Source organism: Saccostrea cucullata, unplaced genomic scaffold (genome assembly GCF_032062105.1).
Source record: "Saccostrea cucullata isolate Sc308-1 unplaced genomic scaffold, CSIRO_AGI_Scuc_v1 ctg1149, whole genome shotgun sequence".
Classification (NCBI taxonomy): domain Eukaryota; kingdom Metazoa; phylum Mollusca; class Bivalvia; order Ostreida; family Ostreidae; genus Saccostrea; species Saccostrea cuccullata.
This window is the reverse complement of record NW_026935988.1, coordinates 89455-103972: the sequence shown is the minus strand read 5'-3', so window position 1 is coordinate 103972 and position 14518 is coordinate 89455. Positions and strand designations below refer to the sequence as shown.

At 32.5% G+C, this 14518-nt stretch overlaps 1 long non-coding RNA gene and 1 pseudogene across 1 annotated transcript; both read left to right on the top strand.

Moving 5' to 3' along the window:
- The first annotated feature begins 288 nt into the window (after nt 1-288).
- Nucleotides 289-1488, top strand: LOC134244426 (uncharacterized). Its single transcript, XR_009987219.1, has 2 exons — nt 289-538; nt 1137-1488. It is a non-coding gene; the product is annotated as an uncharacterized LOC134244426 (long non-coding RNA).
- Nucleotides 1489-4008: 2520 nt separating this feature from the next.
- On the top strand, nt 4009-9752 carry LOC134244416 (uncharacterized; annotated as a pseudogene).
- Nucleotides 9753-14518: the final 4766 nt, after the last annotated feature.

Sequence of the window (14518 nt, the reverse complement as noted above, 5' to 3'; positions counted from 1 at the left end):
AATAAAATGAAACGAATTATTCGCAACAAATAAGACACATGTATTACCTTGCAATCATCGTCGCACATAATGTACACAACTGACAACATCCCAAATCCCTTTCTTTGTTGTTTTCTTGGCGGAATTTTCTTGCCTTTTAGACTGGGGCCCATACATTGCCGTGAATAAGTCTTACGTTTATTAGTTTTGTTTACAAGCCTCAACATCAATAAAATCTCCCGCACATTTACAGCCTTTATTGTAAATTACTAAAAACATATTTTACATTCAATTTTGACCTCAGTATTCTGTTATCTTCTTCATTCAAATAATATGTAAACTCTTCTCGAATGTAAAACGAACGATCTACTTTGAAGAGTAACCCAAATATGGCTCTGTGTATTCGGTTGAATAGCCAATTATTTCAAATCAAGTTGAGCGGGTCTGCATCGTTATTCTGACGAAGTTTGCAACCAGTAGTAATTTTTTGAAACCTCATCTAGATTTAAGAAGATTCTTGCCTTGACAACTGCTCGAACTCCCGGATTGGCATGTGCAGGTTTGTTTACGATTTCCACTTTCACTTTCAGCATAGATCAGTACATTGTGCATGTTCTGAAACAATGAAACTAATGAAAGTCAGGCAAAACTACGCTGTATATGTTATTTACTGCCAGAATATCCGATTAGTATTTTTGATAGTTTGGGGATTAAATGTTTATGTGTTTCAGTTTATTCTGTAAAGGTGTACGAATTAAACAAGACAAAGAAAAACAATTCTGGAGTGGGACTAAAATGAGTAGTACAAACCGAGCAGGACCGGGAATTTGAAACTGAAAAGCGGGTTTTTGCTAATTACTGAGAATTTACACAATCAGTTGTCATAAAACTTCGTTACAGATGTAATTATGCCTTGGCTGAGAGTTCCAACTCCAAAATTGACAAATAAGTTTGTTTTATTTATGTTGATTCACATTTTTAAATTCAAGAATGCATGTTCAGTTGGTTTTATTATGAAACATGTCACGTGCATAAAACATTATCGTGAAATGTACTCTGTCTTTGATATTGTAAATTCTGATTACACAGATGCCTTGAAAATATTCATACTTATGCATGGCACTGAAAATATACTTATAGATTTTTTTTTCTTTTAGGAGAAGCATGAGAAGAATGCCTGCATGGGAAGAAAAGTTTTGGACTCTGAAAAAGGAGGTGTGACAAAAACATTTTGACAGTTGTTGATTTCCACTGAAACCAATATCCAAAAGAAAGAGGAACACAGTTTTATGTTGATTCACATCTTTAAATTCAAGAATGTTCAGTTGGTTTTATTATGAAACATGTCACGTGCATAAAACATATTCGTGAAATGTACTCTGTCTTTGATGTGTGTGTGATTTGCAGGATAGGATGTGGGCAACATATACTGTCAAGAATCTTGATGTTTCTGATTTTATGTTTGTAAAAAAAAATGTTTTGTATTGTAATAAACAAAGTTAAAGTCAACTTTTGTTACTTTGTATATTAATTATGATGTTTAGACTTCCGCAACTTATCGATTTAGAAGAAAAAACTTATTTATAATTTGCATAAGGCTTCATTCACTAGAATGGAAAACAGAAATTATTAACTTTTGTGGTTATCAAAGATGGTATTTAATTATATTTAAGATCTGTAATTATCAGATTTAATATATCCTAAATACCGTGTTTAATGATTGTAAATATTAACTTTACTTTTTTGTAAAGTCAAGAAAAAGTGGGACATTACATCATATTTAAGTGCATGTAAAGTTGATGTAAAGGTTACCTTTTCCAGCTTTGACTTTTTTCAGAAAAGCCAATTATAGGCATTGTAAATAATAAATTTATATTATCTTTACTTGTTTTGTAAATCCGAATTTTCATGCAGTGAATTACCATAATTTGGGAATTTCATCATGTTATTTTATTAATTAGCGAGGTTATCTAATTAAAAGCCACATATTCAGAGTTATTCTCTGAATCAGACTTATTTGTATTCTGATTTTATTTTCGGAGAAATTTAAGAAAAAAATGAATTAATTTCAAATTATTTTGAGGGGGTATTTTATTTTTATTATCTTCTTTAAAAGAGATTATTGAATTCAATAAATTGTGGAACTTTAAGTAGTCACTTCATTTTGTTTCTTTGGTATTTGTATAGTACCTGGTGTCAAATAAAATAAATAAAGTTAAATTACAATATCTGAACTGCAACATCCTGACAGATTCTGGGATACCCATGAATTTTTCTTTTTATCTGAATGCAATTTTGGTTGTGTCTTTTTGATTTAAGGATTACGTTTACTCAACGTTACAGCACAAACTGGTCTCCGTAGAACCTGATATTGTAAAATTTGTAACCTCATGATTTATTATATATAGAAAATATTGAGAAATGGAGGGTTGATTTTAAATAAAACATAACGGTTAAGAATTAAATAAGTTTTTTGAACAATCTGCTACAATGCAATTTGTTATTTGCGACATGCCGTAAATTTCGCGGCGAATGTTACAGTAAACATTCGTCTGTCAGAAAGAATGACGCTCAAAACAAAATAACAAATACACAAAAAACTCGGAGGTCTTAAAATCTCGGTGGAAGTGCGTCCGGAACGACCACAATTATTCACAGGGCGATCGTCATCTTTCCCACATGATAAACAACGAGGAAACTAGTTCCGAGCAAGTACCGGTACCGCACACGTAAAGCGATCGTGAAGTTCCCAAAACAGCTGGATGCGATGTAATTGTTCATTCAGATAGTTCTGGGTGAGGTACTTGAAAATTGGCCATGCATCTGATCTAATGTATCTGCGTTCAATATGATTATCACATGTTGGGTGAATGTACACACTATATATATGCATGGTGTACAGACACAGATACGAGTAATACGTATACATTCCCAATTTTAATTTCCAACACTCCAGCCTTATAAAAAGTAATAAAAATAAAAAAAAAAATTTTTGCTGAAATAAAACAATCTTACATTTTAATCCCCAGAGAAATGATATCAGAGATAAAGAGTTAAATGAGTTTCTGACAGTGTGGCTGTGATGCATTATACAATTTAGCATAGCTTGTATTTAAAACATGTAGATGTACAGTTGTGTGCCAGAATTTAAGATCTTTTTTCTCTGTATATCTCACCGAAAACAACATTTTGTAAAATTACTGGCAAATTGTCATTTTTTGTCCAATTTAATTATTTATTTCTGTACTTAAACCAGAAAATGTTTAGTTATCTTTCTTTAAAATATCATTACATATTTAGTTCATCACTTAACATCAGTTCTAAAATTCAAGACCAATGTTGACTATATAGATCTAATTTATTGTGAGCACGTGACTTAAAAATTCATGTCGCACTTGAATTATAATATTCTAAAAATGTCAATGCTACATGATCAGGTAAAAACTATTATTTTCATCAACAGTGATTTAACAAACTGTTGTTTACTATGAAATATTTAGAGAAAAAATAAAATGATATTAAATTATGGCACACAACTGTACATACTCCAATTAGAAATAGGCCTTACTACCAGCCTAATATGTGTACAAAAATGTTAGTGTAATATGTAAACTCTGAATCTGCACCTGAAAACAATGCGCATGCATTCAAACAAATGTACATGTATAATTTTTTTTTTTTGAAATCCACTAATTTTTTTTAAAAACCTTATTTTTTTAAATTGAATTTAGATCATTTAACTGGTTATGATATTTAAAGTCTGTGCAAATTCTTAATCATATTAAGTATAGTACTGAACTAGTGAAATTAAATCTTGTAGGTATTGAATTTTGTAATTCATTTAGCCTATTATAAGAATATTTAAAATAATTTCAGTTGCAATGCACACTATAATGTTATTTACATATTTTACGTTCATTTCATAATTTTTAAATGAGGATGTTGTACTAAAATTGCACAGCCATCAAAATGATAAACATAACTCTGTGTCTTACTAAACAAAAACAATTTTTTTAACAAATAATATATTTAAGTTATGTAAGTTTTTATGTTAGATATGATTCATCATGGAGAGAAGGAAGGAGGGTGGTGGAGATTGGGGTTCTGGCCGACGGATTGTCTGGATGTAAACAGTGTGGATTACTACTTCAGTTATCTCAGACCCAAGGAATATGGGATTGTGGCATAGGTAGCTTTCTCCAGGTTCGATGTCGAAATTTATGATGTGGACATGTTAATGTGATTCCAACCGGAAAACGCCATGGTCGCATATGGGATGCTAATACTAAATTAGCTACAGGTTTAAATATTGCATGCAATTTTAAAAGTATGTTTCCAAATTGTATAAATTGATTTTAATTAACATATCACATTTTTTTTACAATTCAATAGGAATGATTCATACTGGCATTGGCCCAGCTCAAGTAAATGAATTGTTAACAACCTTCAAGATCCCTGCTGTGAGTACAAAGACCATCCAGAATAGACAAACAGAGACAGGACTGGCCATAGAAAAATTTGCTGAGGACACAATCCATCAGGTCTTATAGGATGAAATCCAAGCAACAGTTGAGTGAGTACATTGTGTATTATTATACCTCATTATAAATATTCTCAACAACGTGTTATCTGATTGGTTCTAATTTATCATGTGATCGGGCCGTAAAACTTCATATTTCCCAACGTCGGCACGCTTTTCATCATATTCCACCTCTTCGGAACACCCAGCGTATTTCCCGAAATAATTATCGTTCGTTTAAAAAAAAACTCCCGAGAGTAGTAGACGTCACAATACCCTGATTTACGTCACAAAATTGATGATAAGGTGTTGACCAAAGGGTTTTAGTAACTTTACGTTAAAAATGAAAGTGAATTTGATTTATTGATTGTATATTGTTTAACGTCTCTCTCGAGAATTTTTCACTCATATGGAGACATCACCGTATGCCGGTGAAAGGCTTCAAATTTTGACCTTTACTCGGCACTCAGGGCCATTGAGCAGTGAGGGATCTTTATCGTGCCAACGCCTGCCGCTGACACGGGGCTTCGGTTTTTAAGGCCTCATCCGAAGTGAATTTGAGAGCGGTGCCAAATTTGAAAGTTTTTTTTAAAGGTTTTGCTTGTTGCGGTATAATAAACAATTCATTGCATGAATGTTCGGGAAAAATGAAGACTTATTCAGCCAAGAAATATCATATTCTCCTCGGGCGAAGCCCTCGGGGAATATGATTTTTCTTGGCTGAAAAAGTCTTCATATTTCCCTCACTATCATGCAATAAATGTATAATATATTACATGTATACAACTATAAAAAGTGACAGTAACTAGATCTCACATGACACAGTACTGGTATTTCCTCACAAATATGATTTTTGCATTTTATCATAATCAGCATTTCAAAATAATTTGTGTTTATAATGGGAGTAATGATAATAGGAGTTATTAGAAGTAATAAGAATATCAATAAAATAATTAAAACAAAAAAACATTTTTTTTTTCAGAACTGAAGGAACTGAAAAATTAACTGTGAGTGTAGATGCTGAATGGCAGAAGAGGGGAAGTGGTCACTCATTTGATACACTGTAGCTTATCGGGTAAGTAACACTAGCTGTCAGTGTGTAATTTCTGTAATTTACATGATATGAGAGGTCTAAGTAATAATTTTACTTCTACTCCTTTTCATTTCAATTGAAGGACACTGCTCAATGATTGGTGAGCACACTGGCAAAATAATTGGCTATGAAGTTCGTAGCAAGAGTTGCAGGATATGTGAAAGTGCTAAAAGAAGTGGGAAGGAAGCCAAGGAGCATTACTGCAGACAAAATTGGCAAGGTACTAGATACTTCAATATTGAAATGAGAATTAATTGTCACCTTTTAGATTTATATGTATGTCTACATATTGCTGCTATCAATTTCTTCTTGTATGTATTTCTCTTTACTTGTATGTCCTGATGGGCCCAAAATGGTATTGTGACCACTTTTTTAAAATAGACTGATTGAACACTGACTAACCTGCTAAAATATATAGCATTTTTTGAAACTGAGAAATGCACATGTACATATATTTTAATTTAACTTTCAAATGTAAAATTAATCTTATCAAAAAAGTTTTTAAATTTGTGAAAATTTGTTAAATTTTAAAAATCAGTTTTTAAATTTGTTCTTTGATTTTTTAATGAAAGTTCTAAATCTATGGAATTAAGCATGGTCATTAGTATGGTGGAGAAAAAACTGGACAAAAGTGTAAGGGTGTGCACTGTTATAGCTGATCATGACACCACCACCATTTGTCGCCTCAAAAAGAGTGTGAATTCAAATATTTAAAAAAAAGTGTGACAAGAACCACAATAGGAAAAATTTTTTCCTCAAGTCTATATGCTTTGCAGAAAAAGCACAAGTCTTTGACTTCAAAGGTTATCCGCTATCTTCAAAAATGCTTCAATTATCTACTAGCACAAAACCAGGGAAACCCATGAGTCATGCAGCGATTCCTGGTGTCAGCATGTCAACAATCCGAAGCAAAGGTACTATCATAAATATGACTACCGGTAATTTGTTCAGACATACTGTATGTGTACTTAAAAAAAAGTGGATTTCATATTTAAGTGGCTTTGGTGCAGAAAATGATGCACTATTTTCATGAATATACTGCTAAGAAATCTTTTACATATACAAAACACTGCACAGACATAAGTAGCGCTAATTCATGATTATGACAACAACTCCATACCCAGTGAGTGCACTAAGACTACTTCAAATTAAGTTCACGTACAGTAACTAGTATGTACTTCACAATCAATTTGAACTAATAAATGTATATACATTTATCTTATTTTGTGCAGGCTTTATTTTTTCCATTTCCTAATCCTGGTTTAATTGATTCAATTTATGTTCAAAATAAATTGAAGGTACACTTCCTTGCCTTATGGAAAGCCATTAAAAGACTCGGCCTTCAAGATTCACTACATTCATTATGCAACCAATGGAAGCAGAACAGCTGTAAGATTTCCAGTCTGGGAAGCACCCAACCAAATGAGTCCTTCAATAGGACTGTGTCACTGAAAGCTCCGAAAAACCACTACTTTAGCGGCTCAGCTAGTTTGAACTACAGAGTAGCAGCATCTGTGGCAGAAAAAAAACTCTGGGGCATCTTATCTTGTAGTCCGAAAAATCTGACGTTTTCCTGGCTTTTTCACGATTTTGATATTATACATGCCAGGAAAACGTCAGAATCGGCGCCATTACGAAAACTGGGAATTTCACCGTCTCCACCCGAAGTTGATTTTCTATACTTGGAAACCGAATTAGATGCAGAAATCACAATTTATCAATGGCACAATGCTCCTAAAACTCACCAATATCGATGAAAAGAATTTACCACTCCATATTCCGATCCAAAGTTGCAAGATTTTGAAATGCACGAAATAAAAATAAATCTCGACAGTCAGATAAAGGGTTTCATCGAATTATATTATTTCATAAATGAACCATAAAAACGAGTACTAAAGGTGTTGTTCTATTGATAAAATGTGAATTCAGAATTTAATTCGGTTTACAAGTATAATTACAAATCGACCTGAGAATGCCTTCCGGTTGGAGGCGGCGAATTCCCAGTTTTCGTAATGGCGCCAGTTCTGACGTTTTCCACATAACACATAAGGAGGAAATGTTAATTACAAAAAATTGCTTGTACACATTCATTATTATGATTAAATTCATTTTTTAAACATTTTTACATGAATTTATATGAATTTACAAGCTATGTATTAATTATATACTCACAGCAACAAGATAAGTAGTCCGAAAAATCTGACGTTTTCCTGGCTTTTTACGATTTTGATATTTTACATGCCTTCTTTCTGTTGTACATGTAATAGGTGGACAAAAAGATCGGGTTATCGCCAGGAAGGTTTACTAGAAAGTTGTGCTACCTCAGGGAATCCCAGACCAGGAAGAGAAAGGCGATCGCCAAAACTAAGGAGGCCAAGAGAAGAAGACACGAGCTGAAGGCTAGGAGGTAATGTAAAATAACCTCACATGAATGATTCTGGTAATCAGTTTGGTTTTTTGAAGTACATGAATTTATATTAGACTAAGCATTTCTTAATTGTTAAAGATCACTGTGTACAACTAGAAAAGAAATTCATGAAGGATCCACATATGAATCTGGAGTAGGGTTAGCTCCTCAACAAGCTCACATCATTACAAAAATTCTAGTCCCCTGCCCAAGGCCACAGATGGAAACAGTTGATGTTGAAAATCATACACTTATCTTATTTGATTTAGAAATTACAGAATAAGGTAATGATCTAATAGTTTTTTATCTGATATTTATACATGTACATGCCATATATGGTGAAATTTATTTCTGTATAAAAACAAATACTGCACTAATTACTATTTATGCCTTTTGGCCTTGTGAGAATATATTTACTTGTTCATACATAAACTGGTACTCTAAAAAGTGATATTTTCTTTTAGCTCGCACTTCGCATATTATTCAGTTGGCAGCGGTACAGAAAGAGGATATATTTTCTTCATACGTTATTCCTAAGAAGCCCATAACACCAATAGTTTCCGAGATAACAGGACTCACTGTTAGGAATGGGAAACTCTACCATAACAACAAAAAAGTGGGAGGCGATTCTCTGGTGGCTGCAATGGATTCTTTCTTAAAATTTCTTGAAAAGTACAACATTATTTTAGTTGGACACAATGTTAAGGTTTTTGATTGTCCAGTGCTTTTTCGAGCTCCTGAATCGTGTTTAATGTTACCAAGATTTTCAAGAAGCGTAAGGGATTTATTGATACATAGCTTTGGTTTCGAATATCTCATCCAAACATGAGCTCTTATAGCCAGCAAAATCTTGTAGAAAGTCTACTTGCATGTTCATATGAAGCACGTAATTCCCTTGAAGATATTTTAGTGTTGCAAAAGTTGCTAGAATTAGTGAATTTATCAGATGAAAAGCATAAAGGTGCTACATTTTCACTTGATTATGCAATGAATTTACTGTCTTACCAAAAGGAAGTTGACAAAAATTTTCCTTCCTTGCAAATTCTTGTTCAGAAAAAGGTGTTGAGTGTGTATGACTAAAAGAATTGCTGGAAGTAGGTTGGATTTTGACAGTTTGAGACTAGCTTACTCTAGAGATCAGAATGGTATCCATGCATTGTTTACTGAAGTATGTAGCAAAAGTTCTGTGAGGGTGACAAAGTCGAAAAAAATTACTGAGGCTGTGAACTCTTTTTTTCTGTCATTGAATGAAAGTTGAATATATTATAATGTGCATTGTCTTATTTAAATGAAAGCAATTCAATATTATTAATTCATTTTCATCAGCTTTTTTTAAATACAAATTTAGCAAGTTTATAATCTTCCAGTTTATGTTAGAAATTAATTGACAGTTAGATCGATGTTCATGATAATTCCTGAAATAGATATTCAAACTAGTAACTGAAATTATAAGCATTATAATTTATGTATGAAGATTTAATTTTATTAAAGTTTGTGTTTATATAGTTAAGCAGTGAACATTGATTGACCTGGAGAAAAATAGCTGAAAAATCACAAGATACATGTAATTACATGTATAAGGACAATGATAATGATACAAAAAAAATTCTGGAAGGCATTTGTTTTGAAAAAAAATTAAGATGTATTAATGTTGTTGAGCGTGGCAATGTTAAAAAGTACAGCTTGTTCTCATCAGTATCGATCTGTATTTTTGATGTGTGCTATTAAATAACAGACTATCAAATGCAAAATCATCTCACAATTATATTTTATACTTCATACATGTACTTTATACCAACTGTACATGTACAATGTAGTTAGTGATTGAGACTTGCCTAACGTTGTATGATATAATCTCGCAAAGAGGTAACGGATTGACGATGTAATTGTGCAAAGCCCATTATTTAAGTTAATTGATTTGCCTTTAATTTATAAGTTATAGCCTGTTATAACGATAAGATATTTGTTGTAAGATATTTTACACTTTTAAAATCCAATCAATCTTGTAAGATGTGATAACTAAAGGTAATTATAACATGTTAATTTTTTATTCCATGCATTTTCTAATGTTATTAAAAATAAGTCACAAAAAGAAACCATAGAGACACATTCATGTACAGATCAATTATATTCATATTTATGTGCATAAGTTGTTTTTTGTTTTTTTGAAATATAACATTGCTACAGATGTAGTACAATATCTCTGAAATACATGCATAAATATTTTATTACATTATCAATATTCATTAAAAAATGTGTATCAAAATGTAGTTGTACACAATATTGCACTTATTAATCAAACTATGACAGAGGAAATTCAGATTAAAATTTTTCAATTTATAATGAAAACCAAAGGTTTTTTTTTTTGGTTATATTTACAAAGCTATATATTTCTTATATAGTGATGCATTTGAAAATCTTATTTGGTTAAAATATTATAAATCAATACTTTTCGTATCTTATTTAACTTAAAAATATAAGGGATTGGCACTGTGTAAAAAAAACGGCGAAAATATTTCAAGTCAAATTTTCTGAAAAAAGTGACCTTTGACCCCATATTCATTTTATACCAATATAATAAAGAAAATTTAAGTCTAAAGTAAGTATGATTTATTTATTGTTCCTATCAGTGGGATTTTTTAAAATTCTTGATGAAAAACTGGTTGAAATTTGAAAATAACAGAGGAAATTCGGACATTGATAATTTTAGTTTGTTGGCCCAAATCTGAAAATTATTTGGTAATTAGCACCACTTACTATTATATAGTACATTTTATATACCAAAAGATTTCTGATACTCCTCATATTTTGCTTGAAAAGGAAAAAATGGCCATAGTGTGGAATTTGGAGGAATTTTCCGGGAAATCTTGGGTGGCAAATAGCAAAAAAAGTAGGTCATTGACGTAGATATTTCAAAGTGAAAAATCACACTACTATTTGGAGTCTATAACATACTTTTTATGGTTTGTCATTCCTATCACAGGAATTTTTTTTATTATGAGTAAAGGTATACCTTAAAGGAAAGAGGGACCATGACTTAAAACAGGAGGCTTACTGGCCTAAAAGCTCACCTGAGCACCACGTAACAACTTCCAAATACTTGAATATGCTTCGTGTTTTGAACCAGAGGCCATGAAAGTTAAAATTTTGAAAGAGGCACTATTTCTCATTTTAACTATACACATAGCATGCTATAAGTGTGATTTCTTAATACCCAGAGGCATAAATACGTAATCAAAGAAACAAGATGCATTTACGCCGTTTAGGTCACCTTAGCATCATGCAACAATTTTTCTATGATTGAATTTGGTCCATGTTTTAAACTATCACCATGACATTCACAATTTCGTAAGAGGCACCATTGCTAATCATAACTATGAACTTAGCAATTGCTTAGTTTGGTTACTTTATACCCATAGGCAGGGTAGGGGAACAACTACAAATATGTCCATAGGACATGAATGCCTTGCCGAGGGTATGTTAGTTATGCAACATGAAAATGTGTATTAGTGTATGAGAATTGATCAGAATATCTTGAATAGTGATACATTTAAATTGCTTACATCAGTATGCATCAGCATATGAAGTTTTACACTAATTTCTTTAAAGTGAGGTCAAGGCCAAAGGAAATGTCAAGGTTAAAAATATTGATGCAGTTGAAAAGTTCTCATCAGTATGTATCAGCATATGAAGTTTAAAATTATGAATCTTTAATTTAAAACTGACTTAAACACGTTATGATAAAAGTGAGGTCAAGGTTAAATGGAGGTCAAGGTCAAAAATGTTGATGCAGTTGAATTGCGTACATAAATATGTATTAGCATATGAAGATTGCTACTAATTTAGGAGAAAATGAGGTCAAAGTCAAAAGAAACGTCAAGGTCAAAAATGTTGATGCAGTTGAATATCTCTCATCACTTTGTATCAACCAATAAAGTATCTTGGATGATTTCTTTAGAACTAACTCAAACACAATTTAAAAAAAGTAAGGTCAGGGTCAAATGAAGCGTCAATGTTAAAAATGATGACGCATTTGAATTGCCTACATCAGTATGTGTTAGCTTATGAAGTTTGACACTGATTTAGGAAAAGTGAGGTCAAAGGTCGAAGGAAAAGTCAAAATGTTGATGCAGTTGAATAGCGCTCATCAGTATATATCAGCTAATACAGTTTTTAAAAAATATCTTGGATGGTTTCTTAAAAACCGAGCTTACATGTAACACTAATTAAACTATGGATTAAAAGTGTGGTCAAAGTCAACGGAAAGATTGAGGTCAAAAAATGTTGATGCAGTTGAATAGCTCTATTCAGTATGTATCAGCATATGAAGTTTGATAACCTTATCTTGAATGGTATCTTTAAAACCCAGAAAAACACTTATTTGAGAAAAGTGAGGTCAAGGTCAAAGGTGAGGTAGAAGTCAAAAAATTTTGATGCAGTTGCATAGCTCTCAACGGTATGCATCAACATGTGAAGTTTGATAACACCATCTTGAACGGTATGTCTAAAACTAAGCTAAACACTTATTTAAGAACAGTGAGGTCAAGGTCAGAGGAAATGTCAAGGTCAAAAGATTGATGCAGTTACATAGCTCTCATCTGTATGTATCAACATGTGAGCTAGACACTAATTTAAGAAAAGTGAAGTGAAGGTCAGAAGAAAGGTCAAGGTCAAAAAATGTTGATGCAGTTGCATAGCTCTCATCAATATCTATCAGCATATGAAGTTCGATGAAAATATGTTAGAAAATTTCTTTGAAACTGAGTTTTGAACTGAGCTAAGGGCAAACTGTGACAGAAGGACAGACGGGATGACAGAAGGACGGACGACGGAAATGACAAACACTATATGCCCTGGCCGTATTCAGCAGGGTATCAAAACTGCATTTCATTTAATTAGTAAAATTCAGCAATAATCAGTAGTGCCCCTACAACACATGAACCCCTGACCCTAGGTCCACATATTTCACAATTTTTGAAAAGCCACTCTTGCATTAAAAATGTTTTTCGGTATATAAGCAGAGTCCCTCTCTATGGCACCCCTGACCCCTGACCCAGGGGCCTTGAAATTCACAATTCTAGAAGGATCCTTTCTCATCATAGCTAGGTATGATAGGAATTTATGCAAAATACTATATATCCACAAGAACCGTTGATCTAGGGGCCACAGAATTCACAATCATAACTATAGTTATTGATTTAGTCACCTGCGTGACTCAAGAGACCCAAAATAGATGTCATTCTTTGTTTTTATTTGAGTTTTGTTTATTTTGAATTTAATATGTCCTATATATTTTAAAGCTGTTATATCATTAGGCTTAATTCTTACTTACCTTATTTTTTAGATATTGATTGACAAATGGTATGCCCTATAGTGTCTGATTCTCCTCTTTTATGATCCATTATGTTTTCCATTATGGGATTTTTTTGGCAAAGAGTAAAAAATGCACGAGGACAAGTACCTTTTCAAATAATTCTGATTATAAATAGGATAAAATAAATAGCAAATTTCCATTCTCACACTGATCAAGACAAAGAAATCTGCATATTTTTTGAGACAACGTAAAACCATTTGAGTTAAGGTTCTTTTTGCACCGTGCAGTTGGTCGAGCAAAGGTCCACAGACGACATGAACGCTTTGCTGTTAACTGCATCCAGAAAGTAGACAGATTTGGAAGTGGAAGTGTTATGGTATGGGCTATAATACAAGACGCCAGAAGATCAAATCTGATTCATGTAATCCGAAATTACGAGACGATTAGGCACTATTACTGTAAATCTGAAATTAAGATAAAAATAGCGTATGTGTCAATTCAAGAAAAAACCATCTTCAGGGACGTAGCTCATTTTGAAAGTATAAAAGGGAGGAAAAGGGCAATAAGGCTTAAATACGATATAGAATATATAACGTATACCGTTTCTACTATAATTTTAATATTTTTAAGCAATTTAACCTGAAAACATTTTTTTTCGTTTTCCGCTTTATGTTCCGCGATTTAGCAACTCACTTTTAAGCCCCTAGCAAGATGATACTAATTAAGCCTAGTATACCGCTGAAATGCTTTAAATCTAGACCCATATATCCCTCTATCTGATATTAGGTCATTCCTTAGCGTTCCAACGCCTGCACCGATACGGGGCTCAGGCTCTTAAATCTCATCCGATTTAGCAAAGTGAGAATAGACTCACATCCGAAAGTCTTTTCTGCAAATTCAAGTCACGGTTAATTATGAAGTAGACCTTATTAGCTCTAATGTAAATAAATGTATTATGATAATTGGTTAAATGAGTAAAAATTAAAGAAAACATTTTAACTCAAGTTAAATATTAATCTATACTTGCAACAGTTGACCACAGGTCATTGGTACAGCTTTAGGATTGTTAATCCCCTACTAAATTTTTACTACATTCAATCATACACATTCTGCCTCCATCAGTTTATCTTTATCTATAAATATCTCCCTGCAAGAGTGAATCAGCTTTCATTAATCTCTAAGCTATGAAAGGTTGATTTTAATACC